The sequence below is a fragment of the Elephantulus edwardii genome, unplaced genomic scaffold (genome assembly GCF_000299155.1).
Source record: "Elephantulus edwardii isolate Elephantulus edwardi_28Jun2011 unplaced genomic scaffold, EleEdw1.0 scaffold00007, whole genome shotgun sequence".
In the NCBI taxonomy this organism is placed as follows: domain Eukaryota; kingdom Metazoa; phylum Chordata; class Mammalia; order Macroscelidea; family Macroscelididae; genus Elephantulus; species Elephantulus edwardii.
Genome location: NW_006399757.1, coordinates 34582058 through 34593448, shown reverse-complemented (window position 1 = coordinate 34593448; position 11391 = coordinate 34582058). Strand labels below are relative to the sequence as shown.

General features: G+C 40.5%; 1 pseudogene across 1 annotated transcript in view; it reads right to left on the bottom strand.

Moving 5' to 3' along the window:
* LOC102874491 overlaps positions 1–10946 on the bottom strand; it is a 24429-nt pseudogene extending 13483 nt beyond the window's left edge. Inside the window, exons 1-2 of the transcript XR_438830.1 lie at positions 10924–10946; positions 5–1381 (exon numbers count right to left, since the gene is read on the bottom strand). The product of XR_438830.1 is annotated as an apoptotic chromatin condensation inducer in the nucleus-like (transcript). The remainder of the gene's footprint in view (positions 1–4; positions 1382–10923) is intronic.
* Between the last annotated feature and the right edge of the window lie 445 nt (positions 10947–11391).

Below are 11391 nucleotides of genomic sequence, written 5' to 3'. Positions count from 1 at the left end.
AAGCCAATAGATGCAAGGGGCTGCTTTGGTCTTTCGGAAAAGGTCATCTAGCAGCTTGGCAGGAGGTTCCTCCTGGGCTTTCTCTTTCTTCTCACTCTTCTTTTCCTTAGATTTTGCACATTCCTTTCGGCGGCGGTCACGAGACCGTGATCGAAAACGTGGACCTTCTCGAACTTTGTCCCGATCCCATTCTCGCTCTGATCGAGTTCGTTCCCGCCGCTCTATTTCCCGTTCACGCTCTGCCCACTGTTCCCGCATAACCCGTTCCTGCTCCCGTTGCTCTGCCCTGGGGTGCTGTGGTGGCTGAGCTGGGGGTGGGGGCGGACGGTGTAGGGGCCTTGGGGTTCCCTTCTCCTTTGTCTTAGTTTCAGAGGGACGATCCACCAAAAGGCCCCGGTGATAGTCCAGCTCATCTTGCTCAGCATAGTCAGCACAAAGGAATTTGGGATTGGACTGAGGCCACTTGACTCCATGTAGAGCTGTGCGGGTGGCAACGGCTTCTTCTACTGTTGAGTACCTTACAAAGCAGTGAGATTTAATCTCGTCAATCCAGAAGTCCTCTTCCACTAAGGTTCCTGTACGTCCCAACAATTCCTTCAGTTGGCCTAGAGTAAAAGGACGAACCAAATTGGAGATATGGACTGTATTACTGATCTTGCCCCGGGGTGGGGAGGGAACCTGAGCAGTTCTGACAGGATCATCAATTGTAATGGAAACTCCAGACTTCTGCTGACTAATGGAACGTCGAGTTAAGGTATCTCCTAAAGTCACTTTCTTTACTTCATGCTCTACAGGCGGTGGTAATGCAACCTCTACTGAAACCTGGGGAGCTACAGGGGGTTCTGTTTCAGGCTCCTTTTCTTCTTCCTCCTCTTCTCTCTGCCCATTCTCTTGGCCCTCTGCAGGTACTACCTGGGTGACTGTTCGGCAAATCTTCAGCCCCTTGTCATGGGTCCCATCATCACCATTTCGTTCCGTTTCATCCTCAGAGACGCGGGGATCATCAGCATGAAGATCCACAACAGCCTCCTGCCCCGCCAGGGGTTTGATGTCGGGGATGAGGCCTCTTGAGTGATTCAGTGGTGATACTGATGGAGGGTCTCTTCTGTGTCGTGGCTGTGCTGGCTCCCCAACGTCGTTTCCGACCAGGCTGGCCCCCTCTGTGTCACTGTTTCCAGCTGGCACCCCCTTGGTAGCTGAGACAACGGAGATCTTCCTCTTGAATGATTTAGGCAGCAAGCTCTCTTTCTTCTCATCTTCAGCACTACCCTCAGGGCGGTCATCATTGCTGACTTGGTCTGCAATAGGCATGGGGGGCTCTGGAACCTCATTTTCAGGTCTGATCTCAGTTGTGTCCATGTTCATTTCCTCCTTCTCCTCACTTAATACAGTCAAATTGATTGAAGCCAGACCCAACATGAAAATGTTCTTCGAGCTCGTATTAAATCTAGGTGTTATTCAGTCAATGGTTACAGGACATAATTTTTTATACCTAATCTCCCAGTCACTCACGTGCACGCATACGCACACACCCACGTGTACGCATACGCACACACCCACGTGTACGCATACGCACACACCCACGTGTACGCATACGCACACACCCCTTGGTCGGCTTTTGATGGGCTGGTTACTTTGCCTGCCTTTACTCTTTTTGTGTCACGTAGACACTAGTTAATTCCTTACTTCTTAAAGGACAGACTGGGCTTTACCCGGGGCACTCGGCACTCGTGTTTGCCCTAAGCCAAGAATTTTTATGGCCCGCTTCTGCCTCCAGCGCTAATGGGGGTTTATAAAAAAATGGGGTTTCTGCTGCCCCTTCAACACCTTTCTTGATTTTAAACAGAGCATGCGTTCCTTTGCTCTATTCAGATAACTGTCCATAGGTGGATTGATTTATTCCTGAATTTTCAATTATATTTGCAGAAGGCCAAGGACTATAGTCTTCAATGTGGATTGAAGTTTAACATCAAGAAGACAAAGACACTTATTACTGGCCCAAATGGCAGCACTATAATAGATGGAGAAGAGATTAAAGTTGTTAACAATTTCAGCTTGCTTGGCTCCACAATCAACACTCTTGGCACCAGCAGTTAGGAATCCAAAAAAAATTTCACTAGGAAAATCTTCTGTCAAGGACCTCGCCCAAGAATTGAAAAGCAACGACGATGTCAGTCTAAGGTCTAAGATTTCTCAGGGAGGAGTAATAGGGAATGGCAAAGGACATGCCAACAAAGGAGATTAATCAGAACTGGTTTTGACAAGCACTGTGACAATGAGACAATTAAAACAGATTTTCAAGGAATATCCAAACTGAATCCTTCTGATCATATGAAGATTTTTAAAAGTATTTCTTTGAGTTTATTATGTTTAATCTGTTTTATTTGTTTGTTTGTATATGAAGGATGGAGAAAACCAAAACAAGCAAGAGTGAATCAAAGAAGAGAAGATGCTAGTCTAGATGATAACATAATTATGATAAAAACAAAAGGGGGGAAATATAGGAAGCCAGACTTTATACCAAATACTATATGAAAATCCTTGTTCAGGAATTGAAGGAATTACAGAGATATAAGTTAGGATTTCTCTTGTGGCAGATCATAGAAAATGAGCTGTTTATTCCCTGCAGACAGGAGACAGCAAGGGGCCCCCTACAGAGGAAGTGTTACTTCCTGAGCTAGAGTTCACCCTGAGGCATCAAGGCAATCCTTAAGGGTAAACCAAATTCTTGCATTTGTGAACCCCTCTCTCCTGAGTCAAGCAGAAGGGTTTTTTTTTCCTTTTTCTAATTGAATAACTTTATTCACTGATACCATTAATATTATCTCTCCTAAATGATCCTCATCAGTTATTCCCACATGTACATTGATTCCTCTCATAGTAGCATGGCTCCTCCCTATAATTATTCCAACAGAATTTTCTGGAATTGGGACAGATATATTAGTATGTATCTGGTAAACCCCTACCTGTGGGACTAAAAACAACGTTTTTAGCAAAGGTATATCTAGAGCTGCGCTTTTAGATGTATCATGAAATAAATCTGCAATTTTCATTTGATGTTTATTTAACTGTTCATTTCCTATTCCATTTCCCCATTGTTCACAGGATACATTTTGTTAGGGATGGCACTGAGTAAGTTGACCTGGTTTGTTGGGGGGAGGGAGGGCGAGCCTGGCCCCTCCGTCGATTTCCCTGCTTCCCTATCCAATTTCTATCTTTGTCTTTAACAGATAGACATTCATTAAAGCAATGTCTTCCTTTACCACATCTTTTACACAATCCTGGTGGAGGTTTATTTCTACCTTCTTTTGTGCAGAAGGTTTTCAATAGAAAGAGCTTGGCTTCATTTGCATTGAATTCTCTTTGTGATTTACTTCCTGATCATATTCAATAAAGATACAGAGAAGCTTGGCTTGGGGTCTTCAGTGGAGAACTACTGACCCCCTGTTTTATGCTCTCTGCTCTATCTCATTCCTGGCTGTTTGTCTCATTATTAATAATTATAAAATTATTTCATTCTTTGGGACCCTCGGTCTGCAACACTAAGATACAGACCATGGTCTTCACAATCACTTGCGATGCATCTGAGAACTGGACAATAACTAAGGATTATAGAAGAAGGACTGATGCCTTAGAGTTGTGGTGCTGGAGAAGATTCTTGAACATACCATGGACCACAAATAAAACAAGTAAGTCTGTCTTGGAGAGGGGGAAACTATATTTCTCCTTGGAAGCTAGGGTTTTGAAACTCTGTCTCACATACTTTGGGCACGTGGCCAGAAGAGACCAGTCCTTGAGAAGGACATCATGCTTGGAAGGGAGGAGGAATAGCACAGGAGAAGAAGAACCCAGATGAGATGGATTGATACAGTAGCTGGGGCAAAGGGCTTAGGTGTGTTGGAGTCAGTGAGACTGGCTCAGGACAGGGCAGGCTTCAGAGCTGTAGTACATAGGGTCGCTATGAGTCACTGGTGACTTGATGGCACATAACAACAATTTCTCATTATGAATTCTCCATTTTTAAAATATGACTCTCTTTAGAGTTCTGACAATAATAATCCTATCTTTAACATCAGACTTCTAAAAGGTTGTAGTATACCTCGTCTGATTATGATTCACTGTGTTGAAGTCCTAGTTTGAACCCTAAATCTCTTCCTTCCCAGCTATGTGAGCAAATTGGTTTAACCCATCAGACTCTCAGTCTCTTCATGTGTAAAATGAAAGGTGGAAATAGTATCTTCATTACATGGTTACTACAAGATTTAAACAAGCTAAACACTTATTCCAGGGGGTGACATGTAGTAAATATTCAATCAATGGTAATAAATAGGTTCGGTGAAAGGAAAAGTTCTATTACACTGATCAGATTTTTGTCCTGGTGGAAAGTTTGGTGTTTTTACAGTCTTTCCCAAAAAAGTCTTTCAAAACTCTATCTAATCAATTTCATGATCAATTCATGAATTTAAGGGATGCTGACTTGTATCCCCTAAACAAAATATTCACAAAAAGGAACCACAGGAAAACGAAGACGTCTATTTTGCACTGCGGCCTGTCTCCTTGACCCTCAGCTGCAGCTGTTTCTGTGGCAGAAGCTGGTACTGCCTGCTTCAAAGAATTTTTATTTTTTCTGGGTTCTAGAAGGATTTGGTACAAAGCAATTCCCTCAAATGCCATGAAGGAATGCGAGATTACGCAGAATTCTTATTTTCCCATAGGCCAGCTGAAAGTGTTCCAACTGGTCTTTTGCTCAAGGATCATCCAGGAAAAAGACTTTTCAGGTAGGTTAAATCTTCAGCAAAAAAATCATCCTCCATCCTTGATGCAAAAGAACAAGCAATCGCCGAATACTGAGCAACGCCTGGCCTTAGTCAATGCTAGAAAGGAGAGAAATTCTTGACATTTCAGAACTCTGATGTGGCAATTTTTTAAGCATTCATTTTAAAAGTGGGAGGAAGGGTTTTTTTAAAAAAAAATATTTCAATAGTTTCATTGTTGTGTTTAAACTTTCCTTATCCAGTGGATTTACTCTGATTATCTAAATTATACCATGGGAGATGTTTTCTTGTCACCAAGGGCACAGCTAAGTGATTATAGCAGAAACACGAATGTAAAATCAGGATGAAAATTTGACTATGAATTGTAACAAGCAGCAGTTGCCAACAGAAAGCCTCTGCTGCTTTTTTTTTTTTTTATAAACTGGCAATTTTGCTAAATCGTTCTGTCCAGTCCTGTCCAGGTATTTGAAAAGGAGGTGGGCCAGGGTTTCGGCAATCCCGAGTTTCTCAAACGTTGTGCAAAAGAGCAGGCACCGCTTGCCACCATGATCTCAGCCCTGGCAGAAGCCCGTTACCATATTTGGGCATCCTTAATACTCACTCCATCAATAGAAAGTGCAGCACAGTGGAAGAAGAAGCAGCCTCAGCCAGAGTGAAGGACAGAGGAAGAAAGGGAGATGGGGAGGGAATGAAAGGACAGACAACCAGTGAGAAACTGAAACACAGGTCCAACAGGGAGAAACACGCAGGGACAATAGATCCTCTACCTTCAGCCACATGGGAAGTGAAACAGAGAGACCAGGCTAGAGAGATCAGAAAGGGGAAAAAGAAAAAAGAAGGCAAAGAATGAGGAGGCAGGGATAGAAAGAGATCCACATGAATTATAACCACACAGCTCTTAAGAAGAATAGAATAATAATAAAAGTATATGTATATCGAAAATATAGAGATATATTTAGTCTCTGGGTCAATGTGCAGGAAACAAAAATTATCACTAGTAGACTGATAGGCAGCATTATAATACAGGGAGAAGATACTGAAACTGTCAATGACTTCACCTGATTTGGATCCACAATCAGTACACTTGGTACCAGCAGTTAGGAGATCAGGAGACATATTGCAAAAGTCGGTAGTCAGGCACCTCTCCAAATTATTAAGGAGCGATGATAATAGTTTAAGGACTAAGGTGTGCCTGATTCAGGCCATGGTCTTTTCAGTCATTTGCTATGCATCTCAGAACTGGACAATGAATAAAGATGACAGAAGAAGAATTCAGTATTCTTTGCCAATACCACAATGCAAATGAATCAATTATTCACTTTTCCTTGTTCATTGTTCAACTTTCACATTCATATGAAGGACTTTAAAAGACCAAAGCTTGAGTCAGGAGTACCTTAGCTTTTAAATTGACATATTTGCTCTTTAATACTTCACTGAGGTCTTGGACAACACCAGAGCACTACATAGTTTGATTTCTTGACTGCTGCTTCCTTGGGTGTTAATTGTAGATTCAAGTAAAATTGTTGACTTCAATATTTTCTCCATTTATCATGAAGTTGCCTTTTGGTCCCATGGTAAAGATTGTTATCCTCTTGAAATTGAGATGTAATCCATACTGAAGGCTATATAGTCTTTGATCTTCTTCAGTAAGTGCTTCAAGCCTTCTTCACTTTCAGCAAGGAAGGTGGTGTCATCTGTTTAACACAGATTATTGATGAATCTTCCTCCAATCCTAATGGTAAATTGTTCTTCATATAGCCCAGTTTCTCTAATGGTTTGTTCAGCGTACAGATTGGATAGGTGTGGAGAAATAATCCAATCTGGATAGACCCCTTTCCTGATTTAAAGCTATAATGTGCCTTGGCACAATTGGCTTGGGCTTCACCATAAACTGAAAGCTTGATTGTTCAAATCCAAATAGCAGCACCATGGAAGAAAGACCTAGTGATTGGCTCCCATGAAGATTACAGAAAAGAAAAATTCTGGGTGGTTCCCTTTGTGACACATGGGTTTGTTGTGAATCAGAATCACTAGAATCAATGCTATAGCGTCACTTTAGGAGTTGCACTGCCAACCCATGCCACTTGTAAGAAACTCTTAAGTTACCTTCTCACACGAAAATATAGCACAATGTGAGTTGAAAAGAAGTAATTGGTTTTCTTTCTGCCTCTATTTCCATTTCTAGGCTTAATTTTCTGGCACAAACGTCTTTCCTGACTCCACGTCCAAAGGCGTGGAAGAGTTTTAACTATTAATCTTCTAAAGTTTGATTGATATATAATTTTCTGGTGGTGAAATGAGTTAATTAGGAGCAATTTATGAACACATCACCCTCATTAGCAAGCATCTTGAGCACTTTCAGATGTCTTGAAAAGTGTCTCCAAGAATCTTGGGTGCCTTTAGTTTTTCCCTAGGATGAGGTGCAGTTTTCACAGTGTTTGCTATAGCCCCTTCTCCTCTGCCAGCTTGTCATACTACGGTGCTTTGTATGATGTTGCTGTGATGCCAGGAGCTGTGACAAACTAGTGTTTGAAATATCAGCAGGGTCACTTAACGGTGGGCCGTTTTCAGCAGAACTCCTAGACAAGACAGACTAGGAAGGAGGATGTAGGGATTTACTTCTGAAAAAAAAAAGGCAAGGGAATGTTGCAGACCGAGGGTCCTAAAGACTGGAATAATTTTATAATTATTAATAAAGAGACAAACAGCCAGGAATGTGGTAGAGCAGAGAGCATAAAACAGGGGGTCAGTAGTTCTCGACTGAAGACCCCAAGTCATGTTTCTCTGTGTATTTACTGATAATCTGGGGAAGCAAATAACAAAAGGAATTCCTTGTAAATGAAGGCTCTATTTTTCTCTATTGTCAGCCTAATGCTGTAGCTCAGGAAGTATTTCCCAGGAAGTAACACTCTGTAGGAGGGCCCTAGTTGTCTCCTGTCTGCAGGAAACAAACAGCTCATTTTCTGGGATCTGCCACAAGAGAAATCCTAACTTATAAATCTGCAATTCCCTGAACGAGGGTTTTCATAATAATATTTGGTATAAAGTTTGGCTTCCCATAGGGAAAACCTTACAAATAGCAGTGGAATGTTGTTATCATATTCTGGTAAGGCCTCAGGGTGGAAGACATTAAAAATTTGACTAGAGAAAGCTGCCTTATCAAACTAGAATTGGTCTTAATTACACTAATGGAGTAGAGTTTGAGTTTTTGTTTTTTTTTTTAATTCATGCTGATAGGACATGAATCAAAATAACAGCTGCAAACATCCATTAATAACCCAAATGTGAAATGTAGAAAGTATGACTCAAGGAAAAAGGAAATTTGTAAAAAATGAAATGGAATGCATAAAGATTGATATCCTAGGCAGTCATGAGTGGAAATAGACCAGTGTTGGCCATTTTTAATTGTCTAAGCATATGGTTTATTATTCTGGGAATAGCAAATCAAAGAATGGCCATCATATAAAATAACATTTCAAATTCTATCCTGAATTATAATGCTTTCAGTGAAAAGACAATGTCCACAAGCAAGGCTAGTCAATGTGAATATTATTAAAATTTATACACCAACCAATAATGTCAAAAAGGAAGAAATGGGATAGTTTTACCAATATCTGAAGCCTAAAATTGATGAAACATGCAATAAAATTCTATTGATAATTACTGGTCATTAGAATGTAAAGTTGGGATGACTAGTTGGGAAAATATGGCCTTAGAGACAGGAATAACTATGGAGATCTCATGATAGAATTTTGCAAGACAAGTGACCAATTCATTGTAAATACCTTTCCCACCCTCCCTACAATAGAAACAGTGACTACACATGTGGACCTCATCAGATGAGAAGCACAAGAATCAAATCTATGGAAAGAGATAATGAAGAAGGTCAATGAAATCAGTCAGAGCAAGGCTAAGGGCCAACTACAAAACTGACTATCAAATTCTAAGTTGAAAATTTCAGTCAAATCTGAAGAAAAGGAAAACAAGTTTGTGTGAGTCACAATGTCCTTGACAGTATAGCCCATCTTAATTAAAGATCATCTGAGGAAGAGATTTGACACATTAAATACTCATGATTGAAGACTAGGGGAATCGTGCAAGGACATCAAGGATATCATAGATGAAGAAAGCAAAAAAGTTAGGAAAGAAAGAAAAAGTCAAAATGGATGTCAGAAGAGATTTTCAAACTTACTCTTGTGTGTAGAACAGCAAAACAAGTGGGAGAAATGATGAAATCAAAGAACTTAACAGGTTTCAAAGGCACCTAAAGAAGACATAGTCTAATGGGATGTGCAAAGACCTGGAGTTTGACAACTGAAAAAAAGAACATGCTCAGTATTTCTCAAGATGAAAGATGCAGAAAAAAAAAATCAAGACTTGGGTCACAATAGTGAAGTATTCTATGGGGGAAAAGTACTAAATGGTGTCCAAAACATCATAAGAAGATGAAAAGAATATACAGAGTTGTTGTACTATAAAGAATGAGTCAACATTCAACCATTTCAAGATGTAGCATAAAATCAAGAACCAATGGTCTTAAAGAAGAAATCAAAGATGCACCAAGGGCATTGGGCAAAAATAAGGCTGCAGGAACTGATGGCAAATCCACTGAAATATTTTAACAAACGAATGTAAGGTGAAAGCTCTCACTAATCTATGCCAAGATACTTGAAATCTACCTGGCCAAATGATGGGAAGAAAATTCCTATTTGTGCCCATACAAAGAAAAGGTGATCAAACAGAACACAGAAACTGTTGAACATGTTATGCAAGTAAAATTTTGCTGAAGACAATTTTTAAAATTTGGAGCAACATATCAAAAAGTATGTGTTATAAATTCAAACTTGATTCAGAAGAGAATGTGGAATTAGGGATATCATTAGTGATGTCAGATGTATCGTCATTGAAACCAGAGAATACCAGAAAGATTTTTTAGGCATGTCTTATTGACTACACAAAGGAAATGTGAAAATGTGAATCATAACAAATTCTGAATAACTATGAAGACTAAGAATTCCAGAAGACTTAATTGTATGCATATGGTATCTGTAGTTGTTCCAACAGAACAAGGGAATGCTATGTGGTTGAAAATCGGCTAATTTTGTGGATCAAGTTGTGTTCTTTTGCCATACATATGTATGGTACCAGCATTTGCAACATGAATCACACCTCAACAAAGAAGGGACACAAATCCTCACAATTTGGCCAATAAGCAACATTATGATAAGCAGTGTGTGTGGGGGAGGGGGGAATGATATGTTAAGGATTTAATTTTTATTGGGTTCATATAAAAAACAAAATTAAGGGGAGCTCTGGTTGCCTAGTGGCAAGAAGCTGCATTGTAATCTCAGAGGCGCACGGTTCGAATCCACCAGATGCTCTGCTGAGGAAGGAGGGACAATCTCCTCCTGTACCAGTCAGATCTGATTTGATGGTACACACACACACACATAATAAAATTTTTTAAAAAAATTATGTACATTGGGCAAAGATCTCTTGAAAGTATTAAAAAGTGAAGACTAAGGTACACTTGTACAGGCCATGATATTTTCAGTTGTCCTATATGCATGTGAAGGCTGGACAATAAATAAAGAAGACCAAGAAAAATCTATGCCTGTGAATTGTGTTGGCAAAGAGTAATGAATGGACTTCCAAAAGAATAATTAATTTGCCTTGAAAAAATATAGCCTTAGAAGTAAGGAGAGTGAGACTTAGTCACATATACTTTGAACATCCTCTGAGGTGTGACCAGACCCAGGAGAAGACCATCATGCTTGATAAAGTGGCAATCAGTGAAAAAGGAAGATTTTTGATGAGATTAATTAACACAGTGGCTGCAACAAGGGGCTCAAAAGTAGCAAAGATTGTGATCATGGTGCTGGGCCTTCTATTGTACATGTTGTTGTTGTGTACCATTGAGTTGGAACCGACCCATAGCTGACCCTCTGACAGGTGTTCAGAGGCAGTTAATCGCAGGGAAAGTGATTGCCCATCCTTCTCCTACAGAGCAGCTGGTGGACTTGAACTCCGAGTCTTCGGGACTACAGCTCAGCTTCTTGCTACTAGGCCACCAGTTTTTGCTGTTATTGTTATGTGCTGTTGAGTAGTCAGCGATTCATAGCAACCCCTATAGACAACAGCTCTGAACCCTGCTCTATCTTGAGCCAACATTATTTTCTCTGACACATCTACCCCCATTACTCCATTCTCTGAGTCAATTCATCTCATCAGAGGTCATCCTCTCTTGTGCTGTCCCTCCACCCTTCTAATTATGACATCCCTCTCCAAGGACTGGTCCCTCCTTACGACATGCCCAAAGTAGGTCAGATGAAGCTTCAGCATCCTTGCCTCCAAGAAGTAGTCTGGTTTCACTCTCTTTAGTACGAACTTGTTTGTTCTCCTAGCTGTCCTTAATATATTCAATACTCTCCTCCAGCACCACAGTTCAAAGGTATCAATTCTCCTTCTGTCATCCCTAGTCATTGCCCAGCTCTCTGATGCATATCAAGTAATTGTGAAGACCATGGCCTGGATCAGGCACTCCTTAGTCTCCAAACTGACATTGTTGCTTTTCAAGTACTCTGGAGAGGTCCCTGACAGCAGACTTTCCCAATGC